At 38.3% G+C, this 12,215-nt stretch overlaps 1 long non-coding RNA gene across 1 annotated transcript in view; it reads left to right on the forward strand.

Annotated features, from left to right (window-relative positions):
• LOC106733854 (uncharacterized) overlaps positions 1 to 12,000 on the forward strand; it is a 14,200-nt gene extending 2,200 nt beyond the window's left edge. The window contains exons 2-3 of the long non-coding RNA XR_001369712.1: positions 3,897 to 3,899; positions 11,991 to 12,000. This is a non-coding gene — a long non-coding RNA (uncharacterized LOC106733854). The remainder of the gene's footprint in view (positions 1 to 3,896; positions 3,900 to 11,990) is intronic.
• The last annotated feature ends 215 nt before the right edge of the window (positions 12,001 to 12,215 follow it).

A 12,215-nucleotide genomic window follows, 5' to 3' on the forward strand; every position in this document is an offset into this window, starting at 1 on the left:
CCAAAAAAAAAAAAAAAAAAAAAAAAAAAAAAAACTGAGCCCATAACACCTTGCATTTCTTATTGTCAAGAATTAAAAATTAGGGAACTAGCAGTTAGCGTAATGACTATGTTGCTGGACTCCTACATAGTCGACCACAGTTTGCATCCCAGATCCGATGACTTAAAACTCACGTTGGGCGCGTGTGCATGCATGCCTATGATCCCAAGAGGAGAATGGAGGAGAAGGGATTGCAGCGTGACCATCCTCCCTGGGGGGTGATTTCTCGATTTCTGTCTCTATGTCTCTCTCTATCTGTCTGGCAAGCGCATGCGCCCTATAGCGAAAACCTCTCCAAAAAAAAAAAAAGAATTAAAAATTAGAATGGAGTTCCTGAAATCAAAATCCTGACATTCATCTCAGACTCCTTTTTCTTCATCATTGGTTATATCTAAGAAAGTACAAATCCAATTGATTCTATCTTCTAAATGCATCCTCTTTCCACCCCTCCCACCTTGTCCTCTGGCCCTTGCCTGGTCAGATCTTCATTTTTAATATAAAACATGTCATTAGACTCCATATCTATCCCTTGACCCTCATCCTTGGCACCTTCCTCCATATTGTATACTCCTGACTAAGAAATTTAAAATACCATGACTTCCTAACTTGAAATCACACAATAACATTGCATTTTATAAAGACAAGGTTCCATCTCAGCAGCATCACCTACAAAGCCTTTCTTGTCTTCACCCTTCCCACCCAGCACCCTTCCCAACTTCTCACATTATATTCAAAGCACGCTGAATTTTGTAGTTTTTCAACACTCAATGCTTTCCTCCTTTTCCTGGAGCTTCACACATCTCTTTACCATATTGGATGCCCTTGTCCTATTAGTCTCCCCGTTATCAGTCCATCCTGTTTAAGTATCTGTTTTCCCAGAAAGAGTCAAATGTCTGCTATTTGTACAAGGCAACTTTGCTTGCTCTAATAGAGACATTTATTATTGCATTTTAATTGCTTCTTTGTAAATCTACCTCTGACAAAAGAGATCTATGAATTCCCTAAGGCCTAGTGCAGAACAGTGGACCTCAATACAAGTTTACTCAAAAACTGAAGTAAATAAACTAAGTCAGTTGAGTTTAGTCTGGAAACATTCTCCTCTGACAATTGTTCTTCCATGAAATCTGTAAATCCTTATTTTCTTGTCATATTAAGAATAAAAAGTAAGAACCAACCGATGATGAGGTGGTTAAGGTGGCTGGATCCCACATAGCCAACTACACAGTTTAAATTCAAGTCCCAGACCCGATGACTTAAAAAACATACTGGGGGGAGTGGGGTGTTCCCCAAATCTCCAAAGAAAAATGGGAGAAGGGACTGTGCATAGCTAACCTCACAGGGGAAGGGATGCTTTATCAATTTTCTTCTTTCATTCTGTCTCTCTCTAGGGGGGTGTTGGGGGAGCATATGTGCCTTTAGCAAGAAAATAAAATTTACATGTACCATCTACACAGGACAATAAAATCTATGAAAAAAAAATAGAAAATAAGTAACTTTAAGATTTTAAAGTATTTTTAATTTTTATTAACTTGCCAAAGGACATGTGAGCTCACCAGAGAATGCACCTCTCAGTGGAGCATGGTCATGCCATAATCCTTTTTTCTTCATTCCATTAGGATTTTGAGAACACATGCAAAAATACCAGCATTGTTTTCAAACCACCAGGGCCAGGATTCAAACCATAGTCAGCCATGTGGGATCCAGCTTCCAGCATATAGTACTTAACAACTATACTATGGGGCCAGCTATTCTTGCTGTTTTTTTTTTTTAATTTCTTCTTTATACAATAATCTCACAAGACTTCTGAAGAACCAATTAAAATCCAAACATTGGCTTAATACTGTTATATCAACTTTGGAACATGCTAAGCATATAATGTTAAACATGCATCACTAATTTTGAACTTAATACACTGCATTAAAGAGCTTATTTAAAATGTGAGTTTCAGAGTGTTAATGTACTCAGTCAAAAAGTGTATGCATTATTGGGACCAGCAGCTGGCATAATGGCTATGTCACTGGACTCCCACGTAGTCACGCGCGGTTTGAGTCCCTGACCCAATGGCTTAAACTCACACTGGGCGCGTGTGCGTGCGTGCCCAAGATCCTGAGAGGAGAATGGAGGAGAAGGGATTGCAGCATGGCCATCCTCCCTGGGTGGTGATTTCTTGCTTTCTATCTCTCTGTCTCTCTCTGTCTTTCTGGCAAGCGTACACACCCTATAGCAAAAACCTCTGGAAAAAAAATGTATGCATTATTGAACATTTACTTATTCAAAGTTTTAAAGATATAAAGAAGGATAAAACTGAAAATCATAAAGATTAAAAAAAACTTTCTAAGGGGCTAGCTGGTGACAAGGGGGCTAACTGGTGATTGGGGCAGCAGGGTCCTACATGGTTCACTTGCATGCTTTGAGTCTCAGAACTGGAGGCTTGAAACACACCAGGTGTAGGTATAGATGTGTGTGTGTGTAATTCCAGAAGAGAATAGAAGATAAGGAACTGCAGTGTGGTCATCACCCTCAGAGAGTACTTTCTTGCTTGCATGCTCTCTCTCACTCTCTTACTCTCTCATGCTCTCCCTCTCTCTCTCTAACAAGTGCATATGCCCTATAGCCAAAAAAAAAGAAAGAAATCTTTCAGGAAGACCAAATAGGATACTATACACTAAAATAATGAAGAAAAATAGAAAAAGTATTAGAAATAATAAATCCAAATTTATGAAGGTAATATAAGTAGGATTTTATAATAATTAATCTCCACATAAACATATAATGTACTAGAACTGTGAGGGCTGCAATGAACTGTCATACAGTCTCATCACCATAGTCACACCATTCCAAATGTGTTTGTCATATTAGATGGAAACCCGTTCCATATATTAATTTTTTCAATGTATTAAGTCACAGAACAGACTTTTGATTAATGCTTCCATATTAGCTGGGACTGGACTGCTATACAACTAACTACCAAATCTTCATGGCTTAAGACATAGAAGATTCTTTCTCACTCACACATCACGGACCAGTATGAGATACAAATACATTGGCATGTTTAACACATTACAGGAAATGAGTATGTGTTAAACAATCGAATGAATCAATAGTAGGAAAAGAAAAAGAAAGCAAAGAAGAAAGAAGGGAGGAAATAAAAAGAAGGAAGACAATTATGGGAGGAGATAAGTGCCATTTAACGTTGCTCAAACAATTTAACTTATCCTGTCTTCAGTTCTCTCTCTATGAGGGACAACAGTGCTATTATTAAGTGTATAATAATAATTATTATTAAGTGCATAACATAATAACCTATTACTGTAAGTAAGACTTTATCCCTATAATCAAGACAGCTTGAGGCACAATTCAAATCTTCCTTCCGTACCTACCTTCTCACCTTCCTCCCCTCTCTTGCTCCCTTTTTCTCTCATTATCTCCCACATTAAAGACATGCATGAAAAGTTCTGTTAAACCTGCTCTCAGGTGGCTTCCATTCAAGAGAAAACCCATATTACCTGAGACTTCTCTTTTGCCAGATAAACGAAATTCAACCAAACAGAATGAAGATAGCATTTGAACTTGGCCTGAAAGGAAGGATGTCAACAGCTAGAAAACAGGGGACAGGGTAGATTTCCCGATTAAGTCATCAACTGACTAGAGAGTGGCCAATTATGAGACGAAAGAGAGGTTAGTGAGGGAAATCAGATGAAAAAAGGTTGAAGCCAGATTACTATATTATGATGGTCTATTACATGTTACTAATATTTTAAATAAGAAATTTATATGCTCAATAACACTATCACTTATTCTACAGATGTTAATATCCTCTTTATGTTGCTGATTACAAAAAGTGCCTTATGGGCCAGCAGGTCGATGTGATGTTAAGGTGCTAGATTCCCACGTGATCAACCGTGGTTTGGGTACCAGACCTGGTAGCTTGCTTTCTCCCTTTCCCTGTCTCTCTCTCTCTCTCAGGTCAAATTAAATAATAATAATGGTAATAAAAAATAATAATTTTTTTTTTTTTAGTGCCTTACAAGAGTGTGTGGTCAGGGACCAGCTGTTAGCATAATGGCTATGTCGCTGGACTCCCACCTAGTCGACCACGGTTCGAGTCCCAGACCCGGTGGCTTAAAACTCATGCTGGGCACATGTGTGTGCGTGCCCAAGATCCCAAGAGGAGAATGGAGGAGAAGGGATTGCGGTGTGGCCCTGGGGGGTGATTGCGCGCTTTCTATCTCTCTGTCTCTCTCTGCCTGTCTAGCAAGCACACACGCCCTATAGCAAAAAAAAAAAAAACCTCAAAAAAAAAAAAAGAGTGTGTGGTCAGATTGGTGCATGTGGGCGAATTAGGGTGTGCTAGAATATACATATATACATGAATGAAATCTATATTCTGGTTATGCTACAAACTTTCTTATGTAATGTTAGGAAGTGACTTAACTCATATAGTCATCACATTCCACATATGTAAAATGAGTAGGTTGGCCTGGGTAGCTTCTGTCTTTCAGCTACATGACTTTGTGGAAAAGGAAATCCGTTGTGACCATGGGGCAGAACCACCTTCTCAAAAACATGCAGTATAGCTTTACTAAAGAAGGAGTCTTTTGGCATGACAAGGAAGGAGCCCCTTTACCAACTTTATCTGACATTTAGACATTGAATTTATCTGTCTTCAGTAGGAAAAAGTCCATTTGGGGTATGCAATCTCTCCCTCACAGCTCCTTCAGGGTCTTCCTCAGCCCTTCAGAGAGCAGTTCATGTCCAAGACTGAGACAGGAGGTTAAGACCTAGTCAGTTCAGAGTTCAGACTCCACAGAGCTCTGAGGGGTAGGTCTTGCAGAGTTCCTGACCAGGTTGGATAAAGCTTTGCCAGGTCTGCATCAAAGTTCAACTTTGTGCCCACTTTTGCTTTTTCTCCCTTCCACTCATTGGTCTTAATCTCTCATGCAGATTTTGCACTTCACATTTCATTTTAGTGTCTTTCCAGTTATTGCAATCTGCCACAGTGGAATGAGAAAGTAATCAGAGACAAGAGACCTACTCCATGATATAAGAAAAAGTGATTCAGATACCTGAGCTCCTCAGAAGAAATGCCATATCTCTACTACTTTTCCTAGTTTGAAAGATGATCTTCCTCTGGTTTCATGGGATAAAAAGATCTTGCCAACATACAAGTTGATGGCATCTTCCAGGAGTAACTATATGCAGGGTTTAGAATACCATCCCAACTTAGTAATCTTCGGCAATCATATGATTCTGTTTGTACCTTCGATGTAAAAGCCTTTGCAGCTATGTCATTGCTGTATCTCCTGCTAGGCTTTGGTATGAAATCTGTGCTGTCTAAGCACACTGGGTAACTCACTCCCCTACTGTTCATCCAACTGACAAATATTCACCATGACTGAAGCTGTATTGTAGTAGAGGACATTATTGCCCTCTGGTGGAAATACTGATAACTAGTCTAAAAATGTCTCCCAAATAATGGAATTTTTATAGGTGGACTAACAATGCAGTTTGAATAATAGATGATAGATAGATAGATAGATAGATAGATAGATAGATAGATAGATAGATGATAGATAGATAGATAGAGATAGATAGAGATAGATGATAGTAAAAGGATCCTCATTTCTGGGTCTTGGCAGTCAGTTAGCTGTGTATTTGCCTAGCTCTTATTTTCTTCTCTTCTGTCTTTGTCACTAACAGCCACCAATGAGTAGTTAAAACATTCACCAAGATTTGTTTATTGAAAAATGCCAGGCAGGTGTGCCTGCCTATACAAAGGATTGTGGCATGATCATGGCCCAATTAGGGGGAGGGGAAGCAGTGTAGAGGGGAGTGGTTTCTCTCTCCTACCCTTCCATCCACAACTGTATTCTCTGGCAGTTAAAAACAATAATAATTTAATTTGAAAAGTTTTTATGAGGCCAGCCAGTAGCATGGTGGTTAAGACAGCTGGATCCTACATGACCAAATGTGCAATTTGAGTCCAAGTTCTGGCAACTTGGAAAACATTCTGGGTGTGTATGTTTGTATGCCCAAAATCCCAAGAAGAGACAGACTGTGGTGTGGCCATTTTCTCAGGAAGTTGTGTGTATGGGAGGGTGTGGCTTTCTTTCCCTCTCCTCTCTGCCTCTCTTCCATGAGCACACACACCCTATAGCAAATTTTTCTTAAAAAAGAAAACCACCTGGAAACAAGAGAGCATTTTAAAAAATGAGTTGTATGAACAGCTATTTCCACTTTAGCACTTCAAATGGATTTTATGTTTTCTGGGGATATGCCAATAGGCAAATATTTGACTACTGTTGCTTTTTCTCCCTCTCTACTGGATAATTCCATTAAGACAGGGAATATGAACACATCATTTATGTGCCTGCTTTGAGTAAGTGGCTGAGTGCATCTATTTTCTTTATGTGTGGGTAAAATAGCACAGAAGGCAAAACTGATCATTCAGTTTTAAGAACTTCTGTTGATTTCTTCAGTTTACTCTCCCTTCTTAGGGTTAAGAGAATACCACCAAGCAGCCATCCCTTAAATTAAAGAGAAATAGTGTATAAAAACGATCAAATTGGACTACAGTCAAAGGAGCTGGGCTAACTTGGGTTTCTACCTTAACTCTGTTCTTACTCTGAACCTCAATTTCTTCACCTACAATTATACTTTAAGGAGTTGCAATGAGGATTAAATGAGATACTGTATGTAATGCTTAAGTACAGTGCCTGATAGATATTTAATGCAAATAAAACATTATTGCTGGGACCAGCAGTTGGCGTAATGGCTATGTCACTGGACTCCCATGTAGTCCACTGCAGTTCACATCCCAGACCTGGTGGCTTAAAACTCACGCCGGACGCGTGTGTGTGCGTGCCCAAGCTCCCAAGAGGAGAACAGAGGAGGGATTGTGGCGTGGCCATCTCCCCTGGGGGGTGATTTCTCGCTTTCTGTCTCTCTGTCTCTCTCTGTCTGGCGAGTGCACACGACGCCCTATAGCAAAAAAAAAAAAAAAAAAAAAAAAAACCTCTCCAAAAAAAAAAATTATTGTGGTTTTTTGGTTTTGGTTTTAAGAGATATTTTTGCTATAGGCCACGTGCACTCGCCAGAGAGACAGAGAGACAGAAAGCAAAAACCATCCCCCCAGAGGGGATAGCCATGCCACAATCCCTTCTCCTCCATTCTACTCTCAGGATTTCGGGCATGCATGTACATGCACCAGCGTGAGTTTTAAGTCTTCAGGTCTGAGATGCAAACCATGGTCAATTATGTGGGAGCCCAACCTCTTGGTCCCTCTATTGCTGTTTTTAATCAACTCTAAAAAAATAAAAAGTAAAAAAATAAGACTTATTTTAAATTGAGTCCAAAAATTCTAATACTCTTGGTCTAAGATGATTTCACCCATTGGCTCTCTTTTTATGATCTCCTAAATGGATCATCTTCTAGGGAGATCACTTAACCTGCTCCATTTCTTTTACTTCTGAAGGTGGCTACTGTGGCAAAGTCCTTGGGGCACATGGCTATTCTCACTTCCAAGCCTGATCTCAGAGGACTTCCCCTGCCTTCTACTTTATCTTCCCTCCCCTTCTACATATGCATTATTTCCAACCACATCATACACACTGGGGGTCCATCTCCCTGTTAACCACTAATTGTTTGGGTAATATTTCATCCATATATTCTCAGCACCTAGGACATGAATAAGTGTAGTTTCCTAATAAATGAAAATATTACCCTAAACCTTGTCCATTAACTGACAAAAATCCCTGAACAATTCAAATACAGAGTTGAAGAGAACTTGGTTTCTTCTGAGCCACTGAGCTTCTTCATTCCACAAAAGGAAGATATACGAATTGAATGATCTCACCCCAAAAACTGGAAGGATGTTTTAGTCAACGTGGGCAAGTGAAATCCAAACAGTACCCAAAGGACACTAATTTGGGGATAGCAGTTTCATCCTCTGAGATTCTGAGACTTTGCCTCACCAGATTATATACACTGATTTACTTAAGGGAAAAGCCTAGGTATAGCATACCAATTTTATCACGTTTTCCTATGTTACACTTACCTATCTTAGCATATTACAAAATATCTTGATAATTTTGATAATGTGTCCAAAGCAATACTTTTAAAATAAAAACTGAATATTTAAAGAGTCCTATTATAATATATATTTACACTATATAATATATATCGAACTATAAAGTGTCTATTATAATAATAATAAAATAAAATCCTCACACATTTCTGAATACTTCAGGATGTGATATTTCTACATTGAAACACCAAAGCCCTCTAGATTTACCATTATTACTGATGACATAAATTCAGATTTTAGTCAAATGGTAAATGAATAATTATTAGTGACATTTAGTAATATGTTTTAATTTTTTATTTTTTTATATTCAATCACTATACATCATCTAGCTTGTAAAGATGATTACCCAACATGAAATACACCTTAGACCAGTCCAGTTGAGAACACTATACACGTTATCTTCAATAGGTAATAAATCATTTCTGTGACCCACAAATGTCTTGTCTATTTTTTCTCCCTGATTTCCTTCTCTACAATCTCTCCCTCTCCTGCCCTCCTTCCACACTGTCTCCAGCATCCCTAACTATTTTCAGTGCATTTATGTCTTCCAGTCTTTCAGTCTCAACCATAAAGTGTGGACATTCAGTATATGTAAGTGGAAACATACAATGTCTCTGTTTCATAACCTGGCTTACTTCACTTTCATATTCTTTCATAATCATGAACTTTCTATCAAATGCCAGGGTCTTGTTTTTATGGTTGAATAGTATACCATAGAGTATATGTACCACACTTTTTCAATCCATTCATCTGTTTATGGACATTTAGGTTGGTTCCATGTCTTTGCAATCATGAAAAATGCTGCAATAAACACTGATGTGTAAGCACTTTTCCAACGGAGCATTCTCCTGTCCTTTGGGTAGATACTCAGGAGTAGCGGAATTGCTGGATAACATGGTAGTTCTATTTGTAGGTCTTTGAGGAAACTCCATATTGTTTTCCACAGTGGCCAGATCAATTTACATTCCTACCAACAGTTTAGAAGAGTTCCCCTTTCACTACAATGCTGCCAACACATTTTTTTGTATTTTTAATCTACCATTCTGACAGGAGTTAGGCGGTATCTCATTGTGGTTTTAAATGGCATCTCCCTTATGATGATGGATGTTGAGCGTCTTTTCACCTGCTTTTTGACTAGTCATATGTGTCTTCCTTAGAGCTTTTTGTTCAGTTCATTTTCTCATATTTTAATTGGGTTAATCATGTTTTTATCAGGTAAGCCGCTTGAGTTTCCTGTGTATTCTGGTTATCAGTCCCTTATCTGATGCATAATTTACAAAAATATTCTCTCAGTCCAAGGGTTGTCAATTTACACTGATTACTGTGTCTTTCACTGTGCAGAAACTTAATATGATGTAATCCCTCTTGTCTATTTTTGGGATTACTGCCTGTACTTTGGGGGGGTCTTACTTAAGAAGTCTTTGCCTACCCCAATGTTTCCCAGAGTTTTCCAAGTGTTTTCCACCAATAGTTTGATAGTTTGAGGTCTTAGGTTTAGATCTTTTATTCATTTTGAGTTGACTATTGTTAATAGTGAGAGGTGGGGGTTCAGTTTCATCTTTCTGCAGGTGGATACCAAGCTTTCTCCAGCACCATTTGCTAAAGAGGTTTTCCTTTTCCCACTGGATTGACTGATATCCTTTGTCAAAAATCAGTTGGCTGTATGTTTTGGGGCTTATTTCTGGAGTCCCTATTCTGTTCCATTGGTCTGTTTTTGTACTAATACCACACTGTTCTGATTATTACAGCTTTAAATTTTGGGGTCAGGGAGTAAGATGCTGCCCACTCCACTCTTCTTGCACAGAATTGCTTTAGCAATACAAAATCTTTTATGATTCTAGAAAAATTCTATGATTGTCTTTTCAAAATCTGTGAAAAATGTCTCTACTAATTTGATTGGTATTGCATTAAATATGTAGATTATTTTTTGTAGAATTGCCATTTTGATCATGTTAATTCTTCCAATCCAGGAACTTGGGATGTCCTTCCATCTTTGGTGTCTTTTTCAATATCTTTTAAAATCTTTTCATAGTCTTCCTTGTAAAGATCTTTGACTTCCTTGGTTAGACATATCCCTAAGTATCTTATACTTTCTGTGTCTATGGTTCTACCTGAGGGAGCTTGGTTTTCTTATGTAGAAATGCTATAGATTTCTATATGTTGATATTTTACTCTGCCACTTTGCTGTATTCATTTATTATCTTGAGAAGTTTTTTCATGAATACCTTTAGGTCCTCTATGTATACCATCATGTTATCTGCAAATAGAGATAGCTTCACCTCTTCTTTTCCTATTTGAATGATTTTTATTTTATTCTCTTTTCTGATTGTGTTGGTGAGGACTTCCAGTACTATTTTTTAACTACATTGTGGAGAAACTGGGCAACCTTGTCTTGTACCAGTTTTTAGTGGGAAAACATTCAGCTTTTCCCCATTCAGTATGTTAGCTATAGGTCTTTCATTTATGGTTTTTATTGTGTTGAGAAATTATCCTTCTGTGCCAATTTGCTATAAGTCTTCATCATGAAGGGATGTTATATTTTGTCAAATGATTTTCTGCATCAATTGAAATGATCATATAATTTTTATCTTTCTTTCTGTTAATGTGTACTTCGTTTATGGCTTTGTGTGTATTGAACCACCCTTGCATCCCTGGAGTAAAGCCTACCTGGTCGTGATGAATAATTTTTTTTATATATGTTGTAGGATATGATTTGCTAGTATCTTGTTGAGGATTTTTGCATCTATATTTATCAGAGATATTGGTCTGTCATTTTCCTTTTTTGTCATGTCTTTATCTGCTATGGGAATGAAGATGATGGAGGTTATTTTCCCTCGAGGGAGAGATATTTTCTTTGTTTCTTATATTTCTTGTGCCTCTGCAATGGTTTCTGGTTATCTGATGAATTATATATTTCTTCCTAATTTCTTAGAGTTAAATTTGAGCATTTAGAGGTGTGTGGGAGGATGTGATCCATGATTTCTTTGTAGTCCACCTCCCTGATGTTCTCCTGTAACCTGCACTTTTGTTGCTGCAACTGGGTATTCCAGATGCCTCCTAGATTCTAAGGAGCAGATGCACCTGGGGCTGAGCTGCAGGGTTTCAAATGAAAAAGAAAGTATGGGTCGTGGCAAGCACAATGTGCGCTGCGCTTCAGTAAACTATAGTCTGTAATAAACAGGAGATAGTGGGCCTCCAAGGTGGTCTGTCACACACTTGCTTCTGCTGTGCAGGAGCCAGGACAAATGGTGGGCACTAATATGTTTTTTAAAAGGAGTTTAAGGGGCCAGGTGGTAGCACACAGTAATGCAAGTGGACCCATATGGGAAAGGTCCTGGGTTCACAACCCGATACTGTCTTAGCACATGAGGCATGTGCACATGACTATGATTCAACCAGCTGAGACTAAGACAGGGGTCTATTGCAGCATGAGAACCCTATTAGGGATCCCTGTCTCTCTGCCTCTCCCTTAAGAATGGAACAGATAAATTGTAAAGAAAACGTAATAAATTATCCTTAAAGAAAGGCAAGGGGAGGATTAAGTGAAAATTTCCAGGGTTCTATCAATAAAAGAAAGAAAATGTTAACAGGGAAGAAAAATATAATCAGCAAACTTGCTCATATATTCCCTTTCTTTAGAGAAAATAGCTTCCCTTATTTCTGTTTCTTACTCTATATAGTTAATAGGTATTTTCTCTGAAATGATCTTCTTTAAAAAGTGTTCTTGATTAATATCCAATTTAGTGTAAAAAAAAAATCACCTGACTTAAAAGGTCATAAAAGAAAAAAACTACAATTATGTTTTTTTTTTTTTTTTTGGATGATTGGTTTTGATGTAGGGTGTGTATGTGCTCACCAGAGATAGATAGGAAGAGACAGAGAGAAGGAAAGTGAGGAATCACCCTCCTAGGTGGGGGATGGTCATACCATAACCCTTTCTCCTCCATTTTCTCAGGATCTGGGGTGCACACACACATGCCTGGCATGATTTTCAAGCTGCTGGATGTAGGATTCAAACCACGGTTCACCATGTAGAAATCCAGTGCCTTAATCACAACTCTACCTGCTGGCTCCAAAACTACAACTTTGT

Source organism: Tupaia chinensis, unplaced genomic scaffold (genome assembly GCF_000334495.1).
Source record: "Tupaia chinensis unplaced genomic scaffold, TupChi_1.0 Scaffold145519_1, whole genome shotgun sequence".
NCBI classification, from domain to species: Eukaryota; Metazoa; Chordata; class Mammalia; order Scandentia; family Tupaiidae; genus Tupaia; species Tupaia belangeri.